General features: G+C 44.4%; 1 pseudogene; it reads right to left on the bottom strand.

The window, feature by feature from the left end:
* Positions 1-7,401: 7,401 nt before the first annotated feature.
* On the bottom strand, positions 7,402-7,520 carry LOC134936846 (5S ribosomal RNA; annotated as a pseudogene).
* Between the last annotated feature and the right edge of the window lie 482 nt (positions 7,521-8,002).

Raw genomic sequence — 8,002 nt, 5'->3', positions numbered from 1 at the left:
TGGGTGGCTCATAAATTGGGCAAGATCATCTCTGGTTCCATCACAGCGGATGACTCACTTGGGGGCTGTACTGGATTAAAGGCTTCAGAGAGTAATTTTACCTCTGAACAAGATATCCAAGGTTCAGTCAAGGAATCAGGGCTTGTTACACAGTCAAAAGGTATCCATTCACGCATCAATGCACGTGATGGGTTTGATGGTGTCAACATTCGACATGCTGGAGTATGCACAATTCCACTCGAAGCCTCTGCAGCGTCTGATTCTTGCCAAATGGAATAGGTTGCATCAGACGATAAAAACACTATGGTTCTTACATTAGAAGTAAGAAGGTCATTAGCCTGGTGTCTACAGACATCCCATCTGGACTAGGGGAGACCCTTTTGGATATCAGATTGGGAAATTCTGATGACCGATGCCAGTCTCCAGGGCTGGGGAGCAGTGTCATGAAGGTTGTGTTTTCAGGGGCAATGGACCAAGGAAGAAAGTTGCCTGCCAATAAATACACTGCTCAAAAAAATAAAGGGAACACTAAAATAACACATCCTAGATCTGAATGAATGAAATATTCTTATTAAAAACGTTGTTCTTTACATAGTTGAATGTGCTGACAACAAAATCACACAAAAATGATCAATGGAAATCAAATTTATTAACCCATGGAGGTCTGGATTTGGAGTCACACTCAAAATTAAAGTGGAAAAACACACTACAGGCTGATCCAACTTTGATGTAATGTCCTTAAAACAAGTCAAAATGAGGCTCAGTAGTGTGTGTGGCCTCCACGTGCCTGTATGACCTCCCTACAACGCCTGGGCATGCTCCTGATGAGGTGGCGGATGGTCTCCTGAGGGATCTCCTCCCAGACCTGGACTAAAGCATCCACCAACTCAAGGACAGTATGTGGTGCAACGTGGCGTTGGTGGATGGAGCGAGACATGATGTCCCAGATGTGCTCAATTGGATTCAGGTCTGGGGAACGGGCGGGCCAGTCCATAGCTTCAATGCCTTCGTCTTCCAGGAACTGCTGACAGACTCCAGCCACATGAGGTCTAGCATTGTCTTGCATTAGGAGGAACCCAGGGCCAACCGCACCAGCATATGGTCTCACAAGGGGTCTGAGGATCTCATCTCGGTACCTAATGGCAGTCAGGCTACCTCTGGTGAGCACATGGAGGGCTGTGCGGCCCCCCAAAGAAATGCCACCCCACACCATTACTGACCCATTGCCAAACCGGTCATGCTGGAGGATGTTGCAGGCAGCAGAACGTTCTCCTTGGCGTCTCCAGACTGTCACGTCTGTCACATGTGCTCAGTGAGAACCTGCTTTCATCTGTGAAGAGCACAGGGCGCCAGTGGCGAATTTGCCAATCTTGGTGTTGTCTGGCAAATGCCAAACGTCCTGCACGGTGTTGGGCTGTAAGCACAACCCCCACCTGTGGACGTCGGGCCCTCATACCACCCTCATGGAGTCTGTTCCTGATCGTTTAAGTAGAGACATGCACATTTGTGGCTTGCTGGAGGTCATTTTGCAGGGCTCTGGCAGTGCTCCTCCTGTTCCTCCTTGCACAAAGGCGGAGGTAGCGGTCCTGCTGCTGCGTTGTTGCCCTCCTACGGCCTCCTCCATGTCTCCTGATTACTGGCCTGTCTCCTGGTAGCGCCTCCATGCTCTGGACACTACGCTGACAGACGCAGCAAACCTTCTTGCCACAGCTCGCATTGATGTGCCATCCTGGATGAGCTGCACTACCTGAGCCACTTGTGTGGGTCATAGACTCCGTCTCATGCTACCACTAGAGTGAAAGCACCGCCAGCTTTCAAAAGTGACTAAAACATCAGCCAGAAAGCATAGGAGCTGAGAAGGGGTCTGTGGTCACCACCTGCAGAACAACTCCCTTATTGGGGGTGTTTGGCTAATTGCCTATAATTTCCACCTGTTGTCTATTCCATTTGCACAACAGCATGTGAAATTGATTGTCAATCAGTGTTGCTTCCTAAGTGGACAGTTTGATTTCACAGAAGTGTGATTTGACTTGGAGTTACATTGTGTTGTTTAAGTGTTCCCTTTTATTTTTTTGAGCAGTGTATATTGGAACTTCGCGCCATATACATGGCACTGATTCAAGCAAAGGACATTCTTCGGGGGAAAACAAGTCCAGATCCGCTCGGACAATGCGACGGCAGTAGCATACCTCAACCATCGGATAAACTCGCAGCCGAAAAGCGATGAAGGAGGAAAGTCACATACTAAAGTGGGCAGAACTTCACCATCCAGCCTTGTCTGCAGTGTTCGTTCCGGGAGTCCTAAACCGGGAAGCAGACTTTCTCAGTCGACACGCCATTCAGGCAAGCGAATGGGCTCTACACCCGGAGGTCTTCCAGACTCTAGTAGACAAGTGGGGGTTGCCAGAGATGGATGTCATGGCGTCCCGTCTGAACAACAAAGTGCTCGCATACGGGTCAAGAACAAAGGATCCCAGAGCAATCTGTGTGGATGCCCTGTCGGTGAGATGGGACTTTCATCTGGCTTATGTGTTTCCACCAATCACCCTATTTACCAGGGTGGTGAGAAAGATAAAGCAAGGAAAAGGTGCCGTGATACTAAAAGCTCCGGCTTGGCCCAGAAGGCATTGGTACACTGATCTGCAGAGGATGTCGATGAATGTTCCACTTCTGCTCCCTCAACGTCCAGATCTACTGGTGCAGGGTCCTTGTTATCACAAACATCTGTCTTTGACGGCATGGCTCTTGAAACCTCTATCCAGAAGTCAATAGGATTCTCACAACAGGTAATTCAAACTATGATCAGAGCAAGGAAACCTTCCTCAGCTCGCATTTATCACTGAATATGGCAAACCTATATTCATTGGTGCAGTGAATGGAAAATGGACCCTAAGTCTTTCAGAGTTTCTAGCATTTAGTTTAATTTAGCAGAGTTTTTAGCATTCCTTCGGGCAAGAATGGATAAAGGTTTGAAGGTGGCTTCCTTGTGAGTGCAAGTGTCGGCATTAACTGTATGGTTCCAAAAGAAAATTGCCAATTTACAGGATGTGCGTACTTTTTTTTCCAGGGAATTCTGCGCATTCAACCTCCTTTTGTTCCTCCTCCAGTGCCTTGGGACTTAAGTCTAGTCCTGAAAGCCCTTCAAGTTGCTCCGTTTGAACCACTTAATAAAGTGGATCTTAAATGGTAGACAACTAAAGTTCTCTTTGTACTGGCTATGGCGTCAGCTAGAAGAGTATCAGATTTAGGGGCATTATCATGTCATTCCCCATTTCTGATTTTTTTTACCCAGATAAAGCCGTTCTCAGAACTAGATCTGGGTATCTTCCGAAGGTGGTGTCTAAATTCCATCTTACTGAAAAAATGTAGTCCCGGCTTTCCAGATACCGGGCCTTTCTGCGGGAGATGCATCGCTGGACGTGGTCCGTGCATTAAGGATCTACGTGGATCGTACCAGTGCCATCACGAAGACAGGTTCTTCATTCTCTACGGATTTCATAAGAGAGGATGGGCTGCTGATAAGCAGACGCTGGCAAGATGGCTTTGGATGACTATTTCAGAAGCATATTCTCAGGCTGATCTCCCTGTTCCGGCTAAAGTCTCTGTTCACTCTACTCATAGGGTAGATCCATCATGGGCAGCACAATGTGGTGCTTCAGCAGAACAGATATGTAAGGCGGCCACATGGTCTTCTGTTAACACATTCATTAGACATTATGCCTTGGATACCTTTGCCTCTCATGACGCTGAATTTGGGCGAAGGATTTTCCTGTCCAATCAGGAGCGTCCCCACCACTAAATTGCTTTGGGAAATCCCAATATTATCCTGTGGATAACCTGTGGACCCTGCTGGAGAAATATAGGTTATGGTAAGAACTTACCGTTGATAACGGTATTTCTCCTAAGTCCACAGGGATCCGACCCTGACACACCTGATTTAAGGATCTTTTTACTCACTAACCTCTTCCTGCTTGTACGCAGAGCCGGCCTTAGCTATAGGCAGGCTAGGCATTTGCCTAGGGCATTCAAGCATGTCTAGGGGCATCCAAGCATGTCCCTGCAGCATCTCATGCTGAGAGGGACAGTCCGCAAACTAACTGTTACTTTCCAAATGTATTCAATCAGTACTTGTATACACTGCTGTTTACATTTGTCAAAAAAAATGCACACTGTGCCTTAAACTTCCTCTGACATGCTTGAATGCCCCTGACTTGTGAGACCTCAGACAGACAGCAGAAGCCCAGTAAATGCAATTCCTAGACCTGTGACATTTTTACTGACTATATAAGGTTATTACTGGATGGATCCTTATGATAACACATGTGTATTTTGGAAGACTGCTTCACAGAAACCTGACATCACCTATACTGCTTGTGCACATAGGGGAGGGAGACCCTGTTATCCTGTGTCCCTTATCCCTGTGCAATTCCCAGGTGTCTGCAGGGACATAACATGGGCAGTGTTCTCCCCACACTTTATTTCCTAGTCAGTCCATACCGTAAAATTCCCCTGCCATCTAGCACTGTAACGTGGTCAGTAAGTTGCGTTGTGCTATTTCTATATGAAACATCAGTGCAGCGTGACTTTTGGACACATCAGACTGGAGGGCAGAGCATTTAGCTCCCACAGTATAAAGTAAAGTGCATGCAGTTAACGGGAGTAACAGACACCAGCAAACACACTGAATAGTGAAGAGAATGGACAGTTTCTACATGTTTGATACTGGTCTTTTTGTATAACCAGCAAGTGTGGCAGTATATGTGTATTATGGGCATTACTAATGTGGGGCATATGTGTAAGATGCATTACTGTGTGGCATTATGTTTATTATGGGCATTACTAATGTGGGGCATATGTGTAAGGTGCATTACTGTGTGGCATTATGTGTATTATGGGCATTACTAATGTGGGGCATATGTGTAAGGTTCCTTTACTGTGTGGAATTATATGTATTATGGTCATTACTGTGTGGCATTGTGCAGAGTTGAACTGGCCCACAGGGTAACCCCCCAGTGGACCCCACTACCTGAGCGTTGCAGGTACAGATGCAGAACTAGCGGCGGAGCTAGGGGGCACCAGACAAAATTTTGCCTAGGGCATCAAATTGGCTAGGGCCGGCTCTGCTTGTAGGGAAGGGTGTGCATGTGTGTTCTTATCGCCTGATTAGGGCTACCTATGATTCTCCTGCCTTGAGCTTTGGAATACAACTGATTTGCCTGAGCTAGGAGGCAGGGATATATGGACGGGCCCGTTGCATGCTGGGAGGCCGGAAAAGTCGCTTCATCATATCCCATTGTTATCCTGTGGGCGTAGGAGAAATACCATTATCATCGGTAAGTTCTTACCATAATGTATATATTTAATACTTATGTTCAAATGTGTATTCAGTGTGTATCTGGAATTACAACTCGTTATCCCGTACAAAAAAAAACATGACTTTTCTAGAAAACCGACCATGAAGAGGCATTTGGTGCAGATATATAAGAATTACAAATATTACTGTTTGTTTAAAAGAATTTCTCTTGCTGAAAAATAATTCTGATGTTAAGACGTTTAACAGATTAGAGACTCTGTGTTAAGTTGAAATAGTGTGGGAGATTTAAAGTGGAGAGAGATAAAGTACCAATTAACCAGCTCCTGTCATTTTTCAAACACAGCCTGTACCATGGCAGTTAGGAGCTGATTGGCTGGTACTTTATCTCTTTCCACTTTTTCTCTCTCCAAGACTTAGTACATCTCCCCCACAATTTCTTAGTTGCAAGTTCATGTCTGCGTTAGCTGAAGGTAATTAGAGATATTGGGGCCCTTTTATTAGGAGTGCATTGGGACAATGCCGTGTTCTCCCAATACATAGGTGTTGGGGCATCGTCAAAATCCAACATTTTGGAAATCCTCGATTCGCCGAATCTTAACCCAACAGCAGAGTCTGCAGTTTGGGGATTTGTAACATGTAGAATTTGGACAATTTCCTGGCAAGTCAACGATCATTTGAGTCTGCCGATCGGCATCAGCAGAATGCGGAATTGCCGTATAGATGTATGGCCATGTAGGATTTGCTCATCTGTGTTACATCCTAGCTAACTAACAGCATAAACCAACACTTAGATGAGCGATCAACGTTAACATTTGCAGTATAAACAATATATATGTGCAGTATATTACTGTCCCTATGTCCCTAAGCAAAAATTATATCAACATTTCTGGCTAGAATCAAGGCACATGCCCATCCCAATAAGAGGTATGGGAGAGAATGGTTTAGAAGTCTTGCAGTGCATCATTGTTCACCTTATCATGCCGGTGGAGATGGTTTTTCGGTGCCGCGCAATATGTGGTTTTCTCCCTAAGCAACCAGAACACAGATATCTATTATATAACCCTAGATTGCTGCACCCTGTTATTTTAACAGTTATTTACAGTATATAGCACACACATATGTATAACTTCACAAAGTGTATTTATTAATTTAGTCACTGTCCCGTTACATGGGTTCACTTTTGTCAGAAGCCAGTTAAACTACCAGTTTGCTATGGTTTGTGGGTGTAAACCTATGCAAATACAAAAAGAATATACGTACTTCACACAGGTAGGGCAGTAGTTGAGCTCAAACCCATGATCCTGGGGGTATATTTACAAAGATTTGTGTTTTTGCCGTTTTTAAGGGTGTTTGAACTCGAATGGTATCGGGTGCATTTTACTGCAACTTTTTGAATCCTGATACGATCATTCACTAAGCTGCCGAGTTTTGCACATTCTAAGGAAAAAAGGAGCGACTGGGCACTGGTATATAATAAGTTGTAACTAATAGTAGAAGACCAAAGGTGGACAGTTACAATTGTTGGAAAGGAAAATAAGACCTTTCAATTGTGGTCCCTGTTGGTGGTGCGCCCAGAGCTAGAAAGTACAAGTACTAACAAGGGGAGAGAGAGAAAGCTCTTGTGTGGGCGCACTCTTGGAAAGGAAGAGAAATTCTTCAATTGAGAAAAGGATTTTGTTAAAACATATATTTATTAATCCAAATTGAAACAATTACCCATCTACGATCCAAAGATATGAGAAAATATTAGGAATGTTCTGGTCTATTAATCATGAGAGAAAAATTAGAAAGGCTGCAGACACTGAATAGTCTAACACCCGTTTCTCCTGACCAGTACAGATGTTCTGTATTAATGGGACCGGAAGAGGAGGTCAGTATACGTATTTTGTCTTAGAAAGACCAATTAGATTAGGTCAATACTGTACACTTTACTCATTACCCGTGAAGCCATATATTAGGAATGTATATCATGATATCCTGACGCTAGAGAAAATGTAAGAAGAAAAGATAAATAAAAGCAGAAAAGATACAATTAGTGGTGATACTGCTGTTGGTGTCCACCCTTCGGAAGAAGGGGAATAGTCCCTACCCTACAACACCGGGTATTCCCAGGGAGTCTCCTCTCAAGGTACTGACCCAGCCCGACGCTGTTTGGCTTCCAAGATCGGACGAGATCGGGCATAAGCAGCGTGGTATGATAGTAGAGAGGCTATCTACCAATGAGAGTGCACCTATATACGAAATGAAAGATTTAGAAAAGATAAACAGTACAGTACGTGGATCTGCTTTCCACGTTAGGCAGGGTAAAACAACTGTCACTCAGTGGCGTTGTGTACCCTGGATCGGGGATGAGAGTCCACTAGACAATAGTAAGCTGAGAGAAGAGTTAAGTATATAGATTGGAACTTAAGGAGTTAGGTAGATAATTGATATCCAAAGAACAAATGACAAATGCAGGAGTAAAGTGTCGGATAAGTTCGTGAGCAAAATATAAATTAGATATACATTCTTGTTATACATAGACATCTATGAGTCTGTGGCAAAAAAAGGAGAGAGACCCTTGCTTGACTACAGGCAAAATAAGCACGTATGATGGAACAAACTGCATAAAGCAGATATGGTCAGGCAGTGTACAGGGAATAGAATCACCCTATATTCACTAAGATTAGTGAGCTAAATTATACACAG

This window comes from Pseudophryne corroboree, chromosome 1, assembly GCF_028390025.1.
Source record: "Pseudophryne corroboree isolate aPseCor3 chromosome 1, aPseCor3.hap2, whole genome shotgun sequence".
Taxonomy (NCBI): Eukaryota; Metazoa; Chordata; class Amphibia; order Anura; family Myobatrachidae; genus Pseudophryne; species Pseudophryne corroboree.
This window is presented reverse-complemented; position numbering and strand designations above follow the sequence as displayed.